Genomic DNA, 21,160 nt, shown 5'->3' on the forward strand with positions numbered 1-21,160 from the left:
CACTGCTAATGGCAGAGACCAAATGGCCCTTAAGGCCTGGTTATTCTCTAGCCTATTACAGAGAAATTTTGCAGACTCATGGCTGCAGAGAACAAAATGAAGCATTCCAAACCCCATGGCTCATCAGTCCAGTTGACTCAGTGCAGCTAAACACTTCCACTCTAAGCCCCAGTGGAGGGTGAAGCTGGAGTGTCTATGTCGCCACATCCCAGAGAGACTTCTCTGGAATAACCAGCACCACGTCCTATGTTCTTTGACTGTGCAAGTCCTACCTGGCTCTCCAAAAGCCTTTTCTCAGTGAGGCTGGCCAGGAGACTCCAAGCCTTTTAAAACCCATTTGAATCCAATCCATAATATCCAAACCAGGCTCCAATCAGCTTTCTGAACCAGTTTTTCCCCATAGGATCTGTCAACCAGAAACTTTTCTACCAAGTAGCTAGAAAGAGGAAAGAATGTGGGTGGGGTTTCAGGGCCCCACACAGGGGCTGTTTCCAGGCCTCAGTGTGGTAAGAGTCTCCACTTCCCTCTCTGGCATCCAGTGGCCCACTTCCTTATCTCCAATGTATCTGCATCTTTAGTTATCTGGGGCTCAATAGCTTAGGGGCAGGGGACAGTGGTCCGCACAGTTATTCCAACAGAGCTAGTGCTGATGTCAGGAACCTCAAAAGGCAGGGGTCCACTTCCAATGCAAGAAAATTCTCCAGCTACAAATAGCAAACCACTGTTTCCTTCTGAGGTCAAAGGGGAGGCTTGTTGGGCAGGGGCTGGGCAGGGTGAGGGATGCATGAAGCAAGCTTACTCCTAAGTGATCTGCACTTGAAGACTCAGTACCCGATGGATTCCCAGGGTCCTTACTGTAGATCATCATGCTGAAGCCCAGAAGCTTTTCTTAGGCAGGGGCTCATGCTTTCTTAAACCACGTCAGGTGTGTTAGGTCACACCCTGTTCCCCCCTCCTCCTTTCCACACTCATTCCCCTTCTTCTCCTTCCTTCCCCTTTGCATCACCTAGATTATATCTCAAGGTTTCCCTCCCACTGCATTAAAAGCCCACTACACACAGATTCTTATGGGCAGGGAGATAGTCAGAGAAGAATTATGTGTATTTCCATTCCTTAGAAGGTAACAGAGCCACTAAATTACAACAAAATGAAGTTCATTAATGAACATGATCTCAAGTGCTGTAGCCAGATATAACATCAAAAATGCCTTTCTTATCAAATCAACATGTGTTCCCCTTAAATTTACACAATACATGTCCATTACATCTCAAAGGAGCAGGAAAAAAAAATTGACCATTATAAAGAGATCATTTTACACTCTGTTAAGTGGGTTGATGGTGAGTGCTGTGCCTAGTTGCTCAGTCGTCTGACTCTTTGTGACCCCATGGACTGTAGCCAGCCAGGCTCCTCTATCCAGGGAATTCTCCAGGCAAACATACTGGACTGGGTGTCCATGTCCTTCTCCAAATTTGGTGAGTATCAAAACCCAAGGCTAGGGACTTCCCTAGTTGTGTGATTGAGAATCTGCCTTCAAATGAAGGGAACATGGGTTTGATCCAAAGTTGGGGAACTAAGATCCCACATGCAAGATGGTAGTAGACCTGACCACACTTTCAAATCTCCTGGGCTGTGTTTCTTAACCCTCAATGAATCTAAGGAATTGCCCATGTATCTTGTTCAAAAACGCATTCCTGTCCAACAGTTGTCGGTGGGGCCTGAGAGTCTGAGTTTCCTATCAGCTCCAGCTGTTGCCCAGGCTGCTTAAGGTGTCCATAGTAAACAGTGAGTACTGGAGAGCTTTTGAAAAGTACTGATGTTCTGGTTGATTCTGCCCATCTTACTCCATACCCACAGAATAAGTGTCTCCACAATTGGGACAAGGAAGTCAATATTATTAAAGGTCTCAGTATTTATAAGGAGCATATAGAGTGCAAATGTGTAGCCAGGCAAATCACCCTGCCATCAACTCCGTTTGGGGCTTCATTTTGTCCTGAAAAATACAAATGTGGACCAGACTTTCACAATGGCCCAGTGACTAAGACTCTGCACTCCCAGGGGCTTTTTTCCCCCGTTAAGGAACTAGATACCACCTGCTACCAGGAAGACTGAAGGCCCCACGTGTCACAACTAACACCTGGTGAAATCAAATAAATTCATACATTAAAAAAAAATATCTGTCTGTGTCCTAACCCCCAACATTTTGGAATGTAACTGTATTTCGAGATACCTTTAACCAGGTGATGAAGTTAAAAGGAGGTCACTAAGGTGGGCCCTAGTCCAATCTAATGGTTCTCCATATAAAAAGAGAGAGGGGAATTCCCTGGCATACCAGTGGTTAGGGATCATAGCTTTCACTGCCAAGGGCCAAAGTTCCATTCCTGGTCTGGAAACTAAGACCCAGAAGCAAAGCAGCATGGCCAGGGAGAGAAAAAAGAAAAAGAGGAAATTAGGACACAGAAGACATCAAGCATGCTTGGACATAAACAGACAGGAGGACACGAGAATGCAGCTGTCTGCACATCAAGGAAAGAGACCTCTGGGGACAGCACACTCTCAACACCATGATCCTGAATTTCTCGCCTCCACAACTGGGGGAAAAAAAAATAATTCCAGTTGTGTAAGTCTGTGGTATTTCTGGTGGCCACCTTAGTATTTTAACACATTCTTTAGATAAGGGGTCCCCAGAGAGGGCTTACCTCACGGACAGGGAGGGGTTATACAGGTGAAGACTCATCTCCCAAATGACTCCTACCCATCAACAAATGCCCACCCACCCAGATTTTCCATGATGCAACCTGCTCCTGTAGACAATTTCTTGCACACCACTGCAGATAAAGGTCCCCACCCAGCTCTCTTTTAGGCCCCAACTTTTTATTTTTACCACTCTCCTAGACTATGAGGGACAGAACCATGAGAATAGAGTGAGGCCTTTGTGAAAACCATCCTGGATGTGAAGGGGAATATGTGTTTTAACTCCCCCTCCACCACAAAAAAAAAAAAAAAAAAAGGAAGAATAGTGATGGACAGGGAGACCTGGAGTGCTGTGATTCATGGGGTCGCAAAGAGTCGGACACGACTGAGTGACTGAACTAAACTGAACTGAACCACTGTGTCTAGCAGAACACACTGAAGCTTATCAATAGATGTAGAGAAAATCCTTCCCATGTTAGGTTAGGAAGAAACAGAGAACATGAGTTCAACTTCTTCTGAAGGGAACATTTCCAGGAAGGAAAGCATCCTTTCTGTAGATGGATTAAGAGCAGAAGAATTTTCTTTGAAGGCATTTGGGTCTATAACCAGGAAAGGAATATGACGGGGAAGTGGGTATGTCGTCCTTCAGTTTTCTCTACCTCCAGAAGTTTCTATGCTATGGGTCATGGTCACAGGGATCCCAGAAGTCAGTGAGAGAGGAATGTTTGGTGACTTCATCAAAGCCGGACCCATAGAAGGCTGCCTCTTAGCAGCCAACGTCAGAATTCTGGGCCTTCTGCCAGGCTCAAGAAATGACCTACTGGGAACTCTCTGCTAGTCCAGGAGTGGTTAGAACTCTGCACATTCACTGTTGAGGAGTGGATTCTACCTTTAGTTGGGGAAGTAAGATCCTGTAAGCTGTATTGGCTGGCCACCTAAGAAACAAAAACAGAAAGACAGACATGACCTGTTCCCACCTTTCCTTCCATGGACCACCCTAAGGCCAACTACAGTTCAGGTCCAGTGCTATGCTCAAGAAGGAATATCCCTGGGGCTTGTGACCATGAAGTGACATGTGGTCAGCCTGCGTGTCCACCAACAGGGCTGGGCATCTCACACCAACTAAGAACCTGGTACCCAGGAGGAGATCACACCCTCGGGACACAAACTGGTTCCTGCCGACCTACATATCAGTGCTATGTGAGAAGTGGACTTGACAAAGTGACCAGAAGGCACACCTTTCAAACGGGCACTCATCCAGGTGGCCAGCCTCGACCCACTTCCTCTGTCTCTAGTGGAAATCTTGGTGCTTCCATTGTTCGCACAAACCTCTTTATCTTCTATTCTCGCTGGGATAGCTTTATCTCAAGAGACTGTTGTTCCTTTGCCAGGTTGTATCTGCAACCCTATGGACTGCAGCGCTCCAGACTTCCCTGTCCCTCACCATCTCCTGACATTTGCCCTAGTTCATGCCCATTGCATCTGTGGTGCCATCCAGCCATCTCATTTTCTGTCACCCTCTTCTCCTTTTGCTCTCAGTCTTGCCCAGCATCAGGGACTTTTCCAGTGAGTCAGCTGTTCACAATATATTTCCAATATAGTGGACCTTCTGCCTCACCATCAATCCTTCAAACAAGTATTTAGGGTTGATCTCCATTAAAATTGACTGCTTGGATCTCCATGCTGTCCAGGGCACTTTCAGAGGTCTTCACCAGCACCACAACTCGACGGCAACAATTATTTGGTGCACTGCCCTCTTTGCGGCAGCAGCCCTGACCACTAGGAAGACCACAGCCTCGACTATACAGACCTTTGTCGGACAGTGTCTCTGCTTTTCAACACACTGTTTAGTTTTGTCACAGCTTTCTTGCCAAGAAGCAACCATCTTTTAATTTCATGGTTGCAATCACCATTGAAGTGATTGTACAGCCCAAGAAGAGAAAATCTGTCAGTTATTCCACCTTTGCCCCTTTTATTGGCCATGGAGTGATGGGTCCAGATACCACAAGCTTAGTTTTTTTAATGCTCAGTTTCAAGCTACCTCTTTCACTCTCCTCCTTCATCCTCATCTAATCAGTGCAGTCTGGCTTCTTGCTACTTCTGCTCTCAGTTCTAATTTCCTGAGAAAGAAACAACAAAATGATGCTTTTGCAGATTAAATGCAATGGTGGGACAGAGAGGGACTAAAACATAAGGGACCATGACACATTTTAAAACTCAATGATCACTTCCACCACCTGCTTACCCATAGTTTTTAAAAGGAAGAGAAAGTGTTAGTCAGTCCTATGTGATTCTTTGTGACTCGTCCTATGGCCCAACAGGCTTTTCTATGGACTTATCCTGGAAGGAATACTAGAGTGGTAGCCACCCCCTTCTCCAGGGAATCTTCTCCATTTAGGAACTATACATGAGTCTCCTGAATTTCAAGTGGATTCTTTATCAGCTAAGCAACTAGGAAAGCTCAAGTCAAGGTGATTCTGATTTCTAGGACATTCCTAAATCAAAATATTGGTGGTCCATGACTGTCCCTGGTCCTTCACTCACAAAAAGGGGTACAGATAGTGCCCTCCACTCTGAAGGGGTGCTGTTGTTTTGTTTAGTGGCTAAATCTTCTCTTAACCTCAGAGGACTTGTTCTCAAAAAAGAGCTCTGATGGGCCAAGGGAATTCATTAAATTCTTAGTGCTTTAGAGCCTTAGTTCTGACAGGTTGGCAGAGAACCACTATTTGTAGGTAATTGTATCTTTACCATGTGGCTAATGGTAAAAACTGAAGGATTAAGGTTTAAAACAAAAAGTTACAGATGAATCACACCAAGGAGAAAAATGCCAAGTTGCACTCAACACTGATATACGGAACTTGGAAGTGGCATTTCTGACAATGGGGAATGGATTTTCGTCAGCCTTTGAATCAGTAATTGTGTGTGAAAATTTTCTTTTCTTTTTTTCTTTTTTAGTGTACAAACAAAATAAAACCTGTGGGGATATTAGTGGCATAAAGTACGTGTAGACAATGGATTCATGGATGTTGTGTTGTCTCTTAGAAACTGGAGGCTTCCCTGGCGGCTCAGATAGTAAAGAATCCACCTGCAATGCAGGAGACACAAGTTCAATCCATAGGTTGAGTAGATCTCCTGGAAAAGAGGACAGCTACCCAGTGCAGTATTATCACCTGTAGGATTCCATGGGCAGAGGAGCCTAGCAGACTACAGCCCATGGAATCCCAAGGTGTCAGATACAGTGGAGCAGTGGGAAGGTGGGGTCAGGCTGGTGGGTCCAAAAGGCTCCTGATGGTCTACTGGTCTATATTCCCTAGGACTCCAGGCCTAACTTTGCACAGTGAACCCATCTTGGCACTGCCCAGGGTCTAAGATGGAGGCTTTTCATCTGCTTGATCCACTGGGGAAATTCTCGAGTCCAGGGCCTGGGTGGGGTTAGCAGTGAGGGTCCCTGGGAAGAAGGTTCCCTCCAGCTCGCTCTGGGACACTCAGTTCGTTCCAGGCCCTGAGGACGCACCATGTATATGATGACAGATTGAACAGCCTCAGAAATAAGTGAGGAGGTGGCTGCCCTGGAAATGAGAACCACAGGGAGCGGGTAAATAGTGCCCTGGACTCCTGTAGATATTCCTTGCCTATCGGAGAGCATCTATGCCCTACTCAAGCTCAGGCCCTTTTATTTAATCACTAGCAGGAGAGTCATGAGCATAAAGGGCAGAATCATGGTCACAGATCACAGAGGGCACAGAATGATTGACACTGACGTTTCCTTTATTTCTTTGTTTAGAATCCAACACAGGGGTAATGCTGACATCAATCTCTGAAGCCCAACCCCCCCCCCCCTCCAAAATTCAGATTCACATTTCTAACTTTGTAGGAACACATCTCTCCCAAAATCCCACCAACACCTCCTTCCCTGCTCACTCTAAATCACATTTCCTTTTCCTGCATACATGGAACAGTTGTCTGAAACTGTGGTTTGTGTTCCATCTAGACCCACTGAGGTCTGGCTCGGAGTGTCCCAGAGCCTGGGATAAAGCCTGTGACTCGGCAGCTGGGCTAGGCAGGCATGTAGCAGGGGCAAAGCATGGGCTTGGTGTCATAGAAAATCTGGTCACCACAGTGTGGACAGGGTTTGGCACTGAACCAAAACATGCTGGCCTGCCCAGAGGTGCACAGTGGCTGCTTGAGCCGGGGGTGAAGCTGAGCCAGGAGGCCCAGGAACAGGGTGCTGCACACATCCTCATAGTTCTCCAGGGGTGCGGGGTAGAGCACGAGGCTCACCTTGCTCAGCCCCTTGGTGTGGTACAGCAGGCTCTCCATAATGGACATGGACATGATGTTGCCACTGAAGCTGAAGGTGGTGAGCTGGGAGCAGCGGAGTCCAGGGAGGGCAGGAGGACACTAAACTGGGAGTCCATGATGCGACACTCATCCAGGTCCAGGGCCTGCAGGGTGGCCAAGGTTGTCTCGATCAGGACCCGCAGGGGCTCCAAGCTGAATCTGGTCAGGTTGACCCCACTGAGGCCCAGGTCCTTCAGCAGGCTGACGCTTGGGCACTGCGACATGTACGTCAGGTGTGACTCCGAAAGCAGGCATTTGCTGATCTACAGGGTCTCCAGAGGGGTCTTCAGGCACCTGGGGAGAGACAGGGCAGTCAGTCCCAAGGGCAGAAGTGGTAGGCAGAGGCATGTGCAGAGGAGGGGCCTGTTTCATCGGAACACACGGCATCTCACTGGCTTGGAGCTAGCCTCTCATCTTCTTGACAAGAAGGCAGGGGGTCTTCTGGGAGAAGGTCTTGCTCACATGGGTATGACATCTCCTAGCACAAAATAATGAAGTATTTTCAATGTGGGATATGAAAAAGGTTATTTGCCTATTTCAACTTTCTAGTAATTGGTTAGCAGAAATTAAGGTGTTTTTACAGGACACGACTAGTTGAAGTCAACAGCAGGCTGGATGCAGTCGACATGGGCTGGTGGGTCCCAGCAGTTACACACGATCCCTGGGTAAATATCCCCCAGATATTCGGGTGTCACAGACTGTCCATCGCCACCTACAATTCTTTTTTCTTTCTTTATTCTGGTTTCTCACTGAACATATTTATTCCTAATGCTTGGAGTTTGCAGCTGCCAAAATGGGAATCAATGCAACTTATTTTACAGACAGACTAGGCTGCATCCTCTCATCTTTTATCACTGTGTTCAAGGCAGAGCAATAACCTGTTACTGAGGATTTCCTATGTATCTAGAAATCTGAGAGGAAAATAATAATTGTAATTTGCACTTGAAGCAAATGGAGCCACTCGAACAATGATGCTCATTTGACTTTTTCTCTTCTCTGGACTGTTTAGAGGCCACAAAGTTCTGCTCCTGATCTCTCCTTCTCATCTCCAGAATCACCCCCTTCCTACAGCTCACCTGGAGCCTAAAACAGCTCAGGACAAAGCGGCAGGTGGGAGGGAGAGACAGAGCTTCGGACTTCTAACCTTACGCCTGGTGGACCAATTTCCTTCTCACTTAGTTATCTGTCATCGTCTAAGCTATCACTCTCTTGGAAAGAATTCCCAAGGGCATCACGCCTGACCCCCACTATGTAGACTCCCAGCAAGAAGTCCCATTTTGCTGGAATCAAGTGTGGGGAATGCCACCCATGGCAAAGGTCATGAGGAAAGGAGCCTGACAAAACACAAAGTGGGATCAGGCCTCAGGGGTCCCCCTTGATTTTCTCAAGCATCTACCCCCAAACCAGCGTCTGCCTGCCTTACTGCATTATGCTTTCCACCTATTCTTCTGACATTACAGGGGAGCTATCCCTGACCACCTGCCTCTGGAAAAAGTTAACTTAGAGCTCCAATTAACAGTCTCCTGCATATAAAAGAAGTGTCTCAGCTCAAACCCCTCTGATGGCTCTCTAACTTGACTGACAGGTTTCCGTGGACTTTTACAACTATGCATGTGATTGTTTACAGTCCCCCAACTGTGAGAGGCATGGGGAGTCTAAAACGTAGAGCCTTCCAAAGAGTTAAAAACTGATAGAATAGTGCTGGTGTAAGATTTCACTGTTGAGTTAATGCCTGCTGCCAAGTCCCATAACCCTAATCCACTGTGCACCTGGGAATGCATTAGTTAACATAGTTGAAATGTAAGAAAAACAAGTGTAGCCTTGAAATTAACCACATCAGAGCTTTGAGCTAATTGGTCCTTTCTTTGTTGTAACTTATTGCACCTTTGCTCCGTGAAATATGTATCTCTGTTTGATATTTTCTGAGGCTGACATAGATTAGACATATGAAGAAAAAACACTTTGAGGGAAAATAAAATTTCTGGTTGAGAAGCCTTTATCAAAAGAGGGTCATAAAATGTTTCACTGGCCTCTAAAGTCAGAATAAAATGTACACAACATCATTTGTTGGAAAGGTATAAAAGTCCCTTTTAAAAATAAAGTAATGGGCCTTGCTCACCAAAGAAGCTTGGCCACCCCATGTTTTTCTTTTCTCTCTCTCTCTTCTTTTTTTTTTTTTCCTCTCTCTCTCTCTACCTCTCCCTCCCTCTCTTTTTCAGGCTGATCCCTTGAAACACAGAGGCTCTCTGGGTTGACTTTCCTGCCTGGGCTTCTGCCAGGGTCCAGCCCTGGTGGATCCAGGGTAATTCGAAGGGTAGAAGGAGTCGGAGAGGACAGATTTCTTTAATTAGAAATATAAGATTAGATTAGGAAAAAATAATGTAGTAGGAAAAGGAGTGGAGAAAAGAGGCTGATTAACTTGGTTTATATGGAAAACCAATAAAGTTCCAGACAAGGAACTTGTACTGCCTACGTTGGGCCACAGACGCCTGCTTGAATAGTGGAGGGTGCTCCGCCTTGGGCTCCCTCTCACGTGGGTCTCAGAAGCCTGGGCAAGTAAGTAGACTCGGTGAGCCTCCGCTTTCCAAGGGATCAGCCTGAAAGGAGAGGGAGGGAGAGGAAGCAAGAGAAAGCATCGACACGGGGGAGGCCAGACTTCTACCAAAAGCCCTCTCAGCTTTATTATTTAAAAGGTGTTTATATACCCTAAATTTTATATAATGGAAGATACGGAGTCATATAGGGGCAGCAGTCCTGACCCTTTCTGTATATCTTTTTCTATACAAAAGGTCCCAAGTGATTTACATTATATTCTGTCCAAGAGGCTTGTTAACACTTTTTGGCTCTCTTCCTTAATGAATGTTAATCTTGTTCCCCCTGAAGTGTTTTTCTTTCAGCTGCATCTCCTTAAAGCACTAAATTACATCCCTATAGAACAAAGGCACAAAGAAGGTACTTAAAGATCTAATGTTGCTACTTGTTTTTTCTATATACCAACTATATCAACAAATAAAAGATATGAAAATTTGGCAGCAAGTATTGGCTCAACAATGAAATGCTTAATCAGTTTTGTTCTAATGATCTTGACTCCTCAGAAGCCCCTGCATTCCTAGGATGTTTTAAGCTTCCTGTGCCTCTCAGTCAGGAGGCTGCAAACAATCACATGTGCAGCTGTAAGTGTCAGGCTAAAAAGCAATCAGAAGGGTCTGGATTTGAACCCTCTATTATGCCTAGGATACATTATCTAAAAGCTCTAAATTAAACTTTTCCAGAGAAAGGTGGGCCGGGGGGGATAGGTCCCCTGTTAATGTTAGAAGAGTAGATGAAAAGCATAATGTAGCACAGCAGGCACACACTAGTTTTGGGTGTGGATGCTCAGGAAATTTCAGGGGTTCCCACTGAAGCCTGATTACAGCCTTGCATTTTGTCAGGCTTCCTTCCTCATGACCTTTGCCATGGGTGGGGTTCCTCACGCTGGCTCCCGGCAGGCTTCTAACACTTTATTAGCTTTCTGTGTAAACCAAACAATATCAGCCTCTTTCGTCTGTTTTCTTATCTAAACAACATTCTTTCCTTATTTCTCTCTAATCATTTGCCAATGCCATTTCGCCTTCAGGTTCCCCTGGATCCTGTGGGGGCTGGACTCTGACACCATTTGACAACGTCTAACTTAGGCCATGCCTCTGATCCTGATCAGGGAGGAGACCTGACAAGATGCCCAGGAGAGCAGTGGCATCGTGAGGACTTCTGAGTGACCGGTGCACCCTGGTAACGTCCCCAGCAGGCACAAAACTAGAGAGGCCCATTCTGGGCTGTGGAGCTGGCACCATGGCTCACCTGAGCACCTGGTGCAGTCAGCCTTCCAGGAAGGAGATGGAGTCCAGGTAGAGCTCCTGCTGGTGGGGCAGGTTCAGGAACTGGGCGGTGAGCTGGCTGACCCAGTGCTCCTCCTGGTCGGGGGTGGTGTGCAGCAACACATGAATGTGTGACAGCAGCAGGTGACACAGGTTGCCCATCAGGCCCAGGTGTGGCAGGAACCTGCCCAGCATGTCCAGCTTCAAGGTGCAGTTCACCTCCAGGTCATGGACAGAATCCAGCTTCACCAGCTTCAGGATCCTCCTGATGCTCTACATGGGGATGGTGAAGATCCTCAGTTTCTGGCAGAGCAGGTGCAGAAGGCCCCTCCTCTGCTTGGCCTTCTTCAACAGGTAGCTGAGGGTCTCATCCAGGGTGTCCTCCTTGAGGCACAGGTCAAGCAGCACCTCAACAGGGGCTCACATCAGCTTCAGCCCCACCTGCACCTCCACCCTGCACATCTTCTGCATGGGCTGTGCCAGCTTGGGCTCCAGCAGTGAGCAAACGCTGGCCTTGATACCACACCACAGGGTCCAGAAGTCCTGATGCATGTTTCAGCGCAAGTTTAGCACCTGCAGCTTCCACTGCCTGCGGGGCCACGGGGCACACATTGAGCTGTGCAGAGGTTGATATGCACTAGCATCCCGCAGGGGCTCTGCACTTCACACAACACAGCTCCTCTGGTTTCTGGGTCCACCTCAGTCCCAACTTTAAGGGACACTGGGGGAGGGCCACATGTCTTTTCTCCGCTCCTCCCCTTAGCCAGTCCTGTACACCTGAACGTCTGTTCCAGGTGATCCTCCTGCCCTGGCTGTATCTTGCTCACACTCCTAGGCCCTACCAGTCTACCAGGTCGACCTTACCTGGGGCAGACCTCTTGAGCAAGGAGGACATCAAGGCTGTTGAGTGCAGTCTGGAAGGTCTCCAGATGAGGCTGGTGGTCCTTCATCATGGCCCCCAGCGGGAGGCAGGGGAAGGGCCAGGCCTGAACCATTGCCCTCATGGCATGGGTGTGCCTCCTGGCAAAGGCCTCCATAAACAGTGGTGGAAAGAGCTCCACAGGCAGCTCCTCCAGTGCAGCGATGTCCAAGGCCTCATTTCGCACAAGGCTCTGGCTGGCCAGCTCCAGGAGTTGGGGTGGGGCCCAGACACCCAACCTGAAGAACCTACTCTGGAACGAGTCCTGGGGGGATGTCAGAGAGCAAGGGGGTGGTTCTTCTCTGGCCAAGGAACTGGGGATACCCTGCTGTTCCTCCACCCTCACAGAACCCAATGCATGGTCAGAGACTTCTTCTGGCCACAAAGTCACAGCTTTCGCCCAACTGCCACCTGGACAAGCCTCTCTCTGGGCAGCAACAAAGGGACAATCTGACCTCTTCCCCCATCCTGTATCTACTGGCTGCTGCATTTAATCCCAGCCCTGCTGGCTGGTAGACACCTAGCAGTCTTACAGATGATCCCACTCTCTTCAGAAAAAGCTTCTGAATATTTCTCAAGGGCTGAAACAGGAATAAGGAGTTTAGCCCAACACAACCTGCTGTCACAGAGAGAGCAAAACTTCACTGGGATTGCCACTCAGCCTTGCCCAATATCACACAAGGGCTGAGTGTCAGGGGTCTGAAATCCACCTCCCAAGCACAGGTTCTGAACCTCACCATGGCTTGGCCAATGGGTCCCCAACAGGCTGCAGCTGCCTCTTCTAAGACACCAGCAGGACCAAAGCTTTTAGGAAAATGACTTGGGAAACTAAAGGGTGCTCATCCTCCTCCTGCCCTGAGGGCCTAGGGCTACAGACACTAACCAGCTCTACAATGAACAGAACAGAGGGGTCACCAGAGGTGGCGAACGAGACCAGCTTACCTGAAGATGACTTTCACCCACACTGGTTCAGCTCCCAGTGGTCTCAGGTCCTCAAACACCTGGTTTCCTTGTTCTCTTAGCCTCTCAGTCACCCTTGTCCACCCAAGCCTGAAAGCAAGAACCAAGATTCTCCAAAAACAAGAAGACAATATGTCAACATAGCTATTTAGGAAGCCAGAGGATACACTGAAAACTCAAGAGCCAACCCCACCAAGTGAGTGTGAATCTCCTCTTCACATCTGACCATTTTCTGAGGGGCTGGACCAGCAGACAATGGAAGCGCCAAGCTGCTGCTCGGCTCAAAGGGCCCTTCCTCTAAAGACACTGACCTCCATCCCTCAGCCCCATTTCGGTCCCTTGCTCGGTCTAACACACCCTGGCACCTCCAAAGGAGACCCCATGTCCACTGCCAAGCTGCCGTGGACTCTGGTTAGCTGGATTATTACATACACAGCGTGGCTCCACGGCCTCTTTCCAGAGCACTTGGCCCCAACTGGCTCCTCCTGCACTTTGGCCTTCACTTCAGCCCCCAGTCCTATAACTCCTTTTAGGTCGGCAAATAGAATTGGGGGTACGTGGGGGTGAACATGGGACTAGTCACCTTGTGGGAAAGCCAGGAACCTGAGGCAGGAACATAAAATTTTTGCAGCCATACCTTTCCACATGATCCCTGCTGAACGCTGAGGAGAGAAGCGGTGCTTCAGCAGTGTCTGGAAACCATGTGGCCCAACCTATCCCAGCTCCTATTTTCCCTGGAACAAATTTCACAAGATCTTGTTATTGCAAGTTGGGTCCCCAGGGTGTCCAGAAGTGGCGGGTAGCGGACAAAGAGATGGGGAGGGGTAGTGCCTGTGGCGACGCCCACTGGAATGGCACGGGGAGGAGAATTACTTTGGCGAGGCAGAGACAGTCCGTGTGGTATAGGGGGAAGGTTGGGAGTGGTTAGGGTTGTGTGACTGCCTGTAAGTGATGCTTTCCCTGGTGGCTCAGATGGTAAAGTGTCTGCCTACAATTCAGGAGACCTGGGTTCCATCCCTGGGTAGGGAAGATCCTCTGGAGAAGGAAATGGCCACCCATTCCAGAATTCTTGCCTGGCAAATCCCATGGACAGAGGAGCCTAGTAAGCTGCAATCCATGGTCTTGCAAAAAGTCGGACATGACTAAGTGATTTTACTTTCATTTTCCTGATACTATTTGTTACTTGCCAATCTCTTAATGTACTTTGATCAACCAAATGGCATCACAGGTATGTCTGTATAGAGAAAACACTGTGTTGATAATATGTGAGGTTACAGATGTCCACTGGGGGTCTTGGTACTTATTCTCTGCAGATAAGTCATGATGATTACATTTCTTTTAAAAGACAAAATTAGTACCTGAATTACTCATTGGGTTAGAGAAGGGGATGGCACCCCACAGCAGTACTCTTGCCTGGAAAATCCCATGGGCAGAGGAGCCTGCTTGGTAGGAAGCAGTCAACTGGGTCGCTGAGGATCGGACTCGACAGATCGACTTCACTTTCACTTTTCACTTCCATGCATTAGAGAAGCAAATTGGCAACCCACTCCAGTGTTCATACCTGGAGAATCCCAGGGACACGGGAGCCTGGTGGGCTCCCCTCAATTGGGTCTCACAGGGTCGAATAGGACTGAAAGAACTTAGCAGCAGCAGTTACTCATCAGCTGAAACACTGAGAAAAGTGTTCACACCCTTATTTTATACATAAGGAAACATCTCAAACTCAGTTAAGTGACAGGAGAGTTTTAAACTTCCTTCTCCAACTACCACTTTTGCCTTATCTCCCCATGATGGTCCCAACGCTCCTGTTAAACTCTATAGGAGAGCTGCTAGGCGCCATTTTGCTTATAGATCTCCAATCTTCCTCAGAAACGCTGACCAACATAAAATGTCCAAAAAAGCCCTCAGTTGTCTCTTGGGGGTGCCCCTCACTCCCTCTACACTCTGAGTCCAGAAGGCACCAGACTCTATACATGGATCAGAAACATATTTGAAAAACATTCCAGAAAGGTCTAATAGCAAAACTGGAACCAGCCTCATGCTGGCAACTATACATATATAGCGTTTACACTGTACTTGAAACTATTCACACAGCATCGGCATTGTATTAGGTATTATGAGGTATGTGGAAATGATTGAAAGCATGCAGGAGCATCTCCTGAAGTTATATGCAAAGACTACACCATTTTATATAAGGGACTGGAGCACCCTTATATTTTGGTATCTGTGGGTGCAGGAACCCTGCACCCAAACTCTCAAGGGTACTGAGTAGAGAGGATGGGACCTTCTCAGGACTTCTGCTGCTCCCCCTGCCTTGGATGCTGTCTAAAGTACTGCCACCCAGCTCCTGACCTGCCTCGGTCCACAGTTTCACTGCCAGGCTTCCCTGATCAGGATGTCAGAAATCACAGCCTTCCCCAACTCACATGCCATATTCACCTCATAGCTCTTGGGTTACTCTATTTTTGTTTCTAGAACATGTGACATCTGTCAGTGCTACATGCATGCTGCATAAACAAACGTTAAGTGTTTTTAACACAATCATTTATCTGGACCACAGGCTCGACCCACTAATTCCTGGCTACCCAGGTACTTACACTTGATCTTAGCCAGAAGGCTGAGAAGCAATTTCTCCAAGCATTTCATGAAATCCGAATCTTAATGATTTAAAACCAGCATGCAAGGGAGAAAGTCAGCCAGGATGTAGCTGGATGCTGACAGGGGTGGTGGTGCTCATGGAAATAAAAGGTTTATAACACAATCTGTCTCCAGATAATACATTTGTTGATAACTTCCATGCGATTAACACGTTTCCTTGACATTAAGGGAGATTCTAAAATTTACATGTGACCACTTCTGATACCAGATCACTTTTCATCAGTAGCATATCATAGCTTGTTTGGCTGTGCTTAAATGGTGGCCCTAGCAGTAAAGGACCCTCCTGCCAATGCAGAAGACATAAGAGACTTAGGTTCCATCTCTGGGTTAGGAAGACCCCCTGCAGGAGGGCATGGCAAGCCACTCCAGTATGCCTGCCTGAAGAATCCTACGCACAGAGGAGCCTGGTGGGCTACAGTCCATAGGGTTGCAAAGAGTCCAGTATGCCTGAAGGAATTGAGCTCACACTCATTCATATGTATCTGTTCAGTTCAGTTCAGTCGCTCAGTCGTGTCCAACTCTTTGTAACCCCATGAATCGCAGTGCACTATGCCTCCCTGTCCATCACCAACTTCTGGAGTTCACTCAAACTTGTGTCCAATGAGTCAGTGATGCCATCCAGCCATCTCATCCTCGGACGTCCCCTTCTTAACCTGCCCCTAATCCCTCCCAGCATCAGAGTCTTTTCCAAGGAGTCAACTGTTCACATGAGGTGGACAAAGTACTGGAGTTTCAGCTTTAGCATGATTCCTTGCAAAGAAATCCCAGGGCTGATCTCCTTCAGAATGGACTGGTTGGATCTCCTTGTAGTCCAAGGGACTCTCAAGAGTCTTCTCCAACACCACAGTTCAAAAGCATCAATTCTTCGGCACTCAGCCTTCCTCACAGTTCAACTCTCACATCCATACATGACTACTGGAAAAACCGTAGCCTTGACTAGATGGACATTAGGCGGCAAAGTAATGTCTCTGCTTTTGAATATGCTGTCTAGGTTGGTCATAACTTTTCTTCCAAGGAGTAAGCATCTTTTAATTTCATGGCTGCAATCACCATCTGCAGTGATTTTGGAGCCCCAAAAAATAAAGTCTGACACTGTTGCCATTGTTTCTCCCTCTATTTCCCATGGAGTTATGGGACTGGATGCCATGATCTTCGTTTTCTGAATGTTGAGCTTTAAGACAACTTTTTCACTCTCCTCTTTCACTTTCATCAAGAGGCTTTTTAGTTTCTCTTCACTTTCTGCCATAAACGTGATGTCATCTGCATATCTGAGGTTATTGAGATTTCTCCCAGCAATCTTGATTCCAGCTTGTGTTTCTTCCAGTCCAGCGTTTCTCATGATGTACACTGCATATAAGTTAAATATAAATATATATTATACAGTGGCATGAAAAACAGTGCTGTGAAAAAAAAAAGAAAGAAAGAAAAAAGAAAAACAGTGCTGTGAGCCTTCCATGATGATCCAGTATTTAAGACTCCTCAGTTCCATTCTAGGGGGCATGGGTTCAAACCTATGATCCCACAGACCACAGTGTGCGGCAAAAAAAAAAAAAAAAAAAAAGGAATGATGTTGTATCTTACAGCTGATGTCATCTTAAATTTATGAAAAATTTCAGTTTTTCATAAGCAGTGTCCAGCCTACTAAATGCATGTCACAAGTCACTAATGGGATGTTAGCTGTATTATATTGGCAAATGGTTTAGACAGGAATTGACAAATTGGCTTGCCTTTTGATTTGTGTGTGTGTGTTAAACTTTAAAATATACATTCCATATTTTTGTGTTTTTTTTTTTAAATTTGGGGGAAACAAAATAATATTTTGTGACATGTGAAAATTATGATATCTAAATTTCTCTGTCACTAATAAAATTTTATTGGAACAGAGCCGAGAACACTTTCCACTGCCCAAGTCTCTTTCACACTGCTAATGCAGAGACCACATAGCCCTTAAGGCCTGGTTACTCTCTGGCCAATTACATAGAAAATTTTGCAGACTCATGGCTGCAGAGAACAAAATGAAGCATTCCATACCCCATGGCTCATCAGTCCATTTGACTCAGTGGAGCTAAACACTTCCCACTCTGAGCCCCAGTGGAGGGTGAAACTGGAGTGTCTATGTCTCCACATCCCAGAGATTTCTCTGGAAATACCAGCACCACATCCTGTGTCCTCTGTCTGTGGAAGTCCTACCTGGCTCTCTAAAAGCCTTTTCTCAGTGAGGAGATTGGGTCAGGAGATTCAAAGCCTTTAAAAGCCCATTCGAATCCAATGCATAGAATCCAAGCCTGGCTCAAATCAGGTTTCTGAACCAGGTTTTCCCCATAGGATCTGTCAACTAGAAACCATTCTACCAGGTTGCTAGAGAGAGGAAAGAATGTGGGTGGGGTTTCAGGGCCCTGCTCAGGGGCTCTTTCCAGGTCTCAATATGGGGAGTGTCACCAGTTCCCTCTCTGGCATGCAGCAGTCCACCTCCTTATCTCCAATGTATCTACATCTTTAGTTATTTGGGGTTCAATAGATTAAGAGCAGGGGAAGGTGGTCCACACAGTTATTCCAACAGAGCTCAGGCTGAGGTCAGGAACCTCAAAAAGGCAGTGATCTCTTCCAATGCCAGGAAATTCTCCAGCTGCAAATAGCAAAACCCTGTTCCCATCCGGGGGCAAGGGGTGGCTTGATGGGCAGGGGGTGGGCAGGTTGAGGGGGACAGAAAACAAGCTTATTCCCAAGTGATCTGCACAGGAAGACTCAGCACCCCCTGGATTCCTGGGGTCCTTATTGTAGATCTTGAGGCTGAACCCCAGAACTTTTCTTAGGCAGGGGCTCGTGCTTTCTTAAACCACATCATGTGTGTCAGGTCACACCCTGTTCCCCCTCCTTCTCCTTTCCTCCCTCACTCCCCTTCTTCATTCTCCTTCCCTTTTGTACCACCTAGATTATATCTCAAGCTTTCCCTCCCACTGCATTAACAGTCCATTACACATAGATTCTTAGGGGGAGGGAGGGTTTCAGAGAAGAAATATATGTATTTCCATCCCTTAGAAGGAAACAGAGCCACTGCATTAGAACCAAAATGAAGTTCACTAATGAATGTGATTTCAAGTGCCATAACCAGATATAACATCAAAAATACCTTTCTTATCAAATCAACATGTGTTCCCCTTACATTTCCACAATACATGTCCAATACATCCCAAATCAGCAGGAAAAAACAAACAAACAAACCCTGACCATTAGAAAGAGCTGGATTTACATTCTTTTAAGATGGTTGATGGTGAGTGCTGTGCCTAGTTGCTCAGTCCTGTCTGACTCTTTACGACCCCATGGACTGTAGCCAGCCAGGCTACTCTATCCATGGAATTCTCCAGGCAAGAATGCTGGAGTGGGCTGCCATATCTTTCTTCAAAGTAGGTAAGTATCAAAACCCAAGGCTAGGGACTTCCCTGGTGGTCCAGTGATTGAGAATCTGCCTTCCAATGTAGTGAACGTGGGTTTGATCCGTGGCTGGGGGACTAAGATCCCACATGCCAGAGGGCAGTAGACCCGACAAAGGGTCCTACATGCCACAACTAAGACCCAAGGCAGCCAAATAAATAAATAAATATAAATATTTTTTAAAACTATGTTATTACCTAGATGTCCATCAGCAGATGAATGGATAAGAAAGCTGTGGTACATATACACAATGGAGTATTACTCAGCGGTTAAAAAGAATTCATTTGAATCAGTTCTGATGAGATGGATGAAACTGGAGCCGATTATACAGAGTGAAGTAAGCCAGAAAGAAAAACACCAATACAGTATACTAACACATATATATGGAATTTAGGAAGATGGCAATGACGACCCTGTATGCAAGACAGGGAAAGAGACACAGATGTGTATAACGGACTTTTGGACTCAGAGGGAGAGGGAGAGGGTGGGATGATTTGGGAGAATGACATTCTAACATGTATACTATCATGTGAATTGAATCGCCAGTCTATGTCTGACGCAGGATGCAGCATGCTTGGGGCTGGTGCATGGGGATGACCCAGAAAGATGTTATGAGGAGGGAGGTGGGAGGGGGGTTCATGTTTGGGAATGCATGTAAGAATTAAAGATTTTAAAATGTAAAAAATAAAAAACTAAAAATAAAAAAAAAACAAAAACAAAAAAAAAAAAAATAAATAAAAAAAAAAAATAAAACTATGTTATTTACATACTTCTGGATATATTTGAAAGCATGGTATTAACAGTTCTATTTATTTATGGACACAACATGCGACTTCCTGCAGGGTCTTAGTTTCCTGACCAGGGAATGAACTCAGGTCGCCAGAGAGAAAGCATTGAGCTCCACCCACTGGTTTGCTGGGGAATTCCTAGTTTCATTTTCTTAAAGGGTTTCTTTTTATTGTATGCCAAAAACTACATCTTTGCCTTGTTTCCGCTTATGACAAAAACAGTTTGGATGTCAATTTTTAAATGTTTGCAAAAACTTAGGGACAAGGAAGGAAAATTGTGACTACTTATTTATGCTTCTAGGTTTTCCTGGTGGCTCAGACAGTAAAAACTTTGCCTACAGTACAGAAGACCGGGGTTTGATCCCTGGGTCAGGAAGATATCCTGCAGAAAGGAATGGCTATTCTCTCCAGTCTTCTTGCTTGGATAATTCCATGGACAGAGGAGCCTCAGGAGCTACCATCCATGGGTTTGCAAAGAGTCCAACACAACTGGACAGCTAACACTTTCACTTTCCTATGCCTCCAACGATTGCTCAAATCTCAGAATTCCCTAGGACATTGTTAAACATAGAGCTTCCAGGGCTGCATATCACACAGAAGAAACTCACATTGCCAGAGGAGGGGGCCTGGGGAATCTGGAAGTTCAATGTTTGCCTCATTTGATTCTCAACTGAAGTGAATCCCAGGGTGTGAAACCCTCCAATACTTGGGAAAAATTGATCTCTGGTTGCTCAGTGGGAAAGAATCCACTTGTTAATGCAGGAGACCTGGGTTCAGTCTCTGGGCGGGAAAGATCCTCTGGAGGAAGAAATGGCAATCTGCTCCAGTATTCTTGCCTGGGAAATCCCATGGACAGAGGAGCCTGGAAAGCTACAGTCTGTGGGGTCACAAAAGAGTCAGACACAACTTAGCAACTAAACCACAATGGTGAAACTGAAAGTCGCTCAACCCCGTCAGACCCTTCTCGACCCCATGGACTATACAGTGCATGGAATCCTCCAGGCTAGAATACTGGAATGGGTAGCCTTTCCCCTCTCCAGGGGATCTTCCAAATTCAGGGATCAGACCCAGGTCTCCCACGTTACAGGTAGATTCTTTACCAGCTGAGCCACAACTGCAGCCCCAACAACAATAACAACATGTTTAAAATACCCAAGAATCTACACCTTCAGGACACCCTGAGGGTTGAGGGTCAGGAATTCATTTTCTCTTGATGTGACACACTGAGCACCTGCCTTGGGAGGAGCAGGTTATTGGTAATTCAATCAATCAGTCAGATGCTGTAGCTTGAACTGGGAGCTTCATCCTCCCCACCACCCTTCAGAGATCCTAGGACTGGCACACCCTCCCTTGGGGCTTCTGGATGTTCTTCCTATCAAAGGAAGTTAGGGTATAAACAAAGCCAAGAAGTCTGGATCCAAACTTCTCAGTTTGGGCCACACTTCAAATATCCTGGGCTGTGCTTCTTAACCCTCAGTGAATCTAAGGAATTGCCTACGTGTCTTGTGCAATAACAC

The 21,160-nt window shown here is 46.6% G+C and overlaps 1 pseudogene; it reads right to left on the reverse strand.

Annotated features, from left to right (window-relative positions):
* Nucleotides 1–6,747: 6,747 nt before the first annotated feature.
* LOC138431250 (melanoma antigen preferentially expressed in tumors-like) lies at nt 6,748–12,295 on the reverse strand (annotated as a pseudogene).
* Between the last annotated feature and the right edge of the window lie 8,865 nt (nt 12,296–21,160).

This window comes from Ovis canadensis, chromosome Y (genome assembly GCF_042477335.2).
Source record: "Ovis canadensis isolate MfBH-ARS-UI-01 breed Bighorn chromosome Y, ARS-UI_OviCan_v2, whole genome shotgun sequence".
NCBI classification, from domain to species: domain Eukaryota; kingdom Metazoa; phylum Chordata; class Mammalia; order Artiodactyla; family Bovidae; genus Ovis; species Ovis canadensis.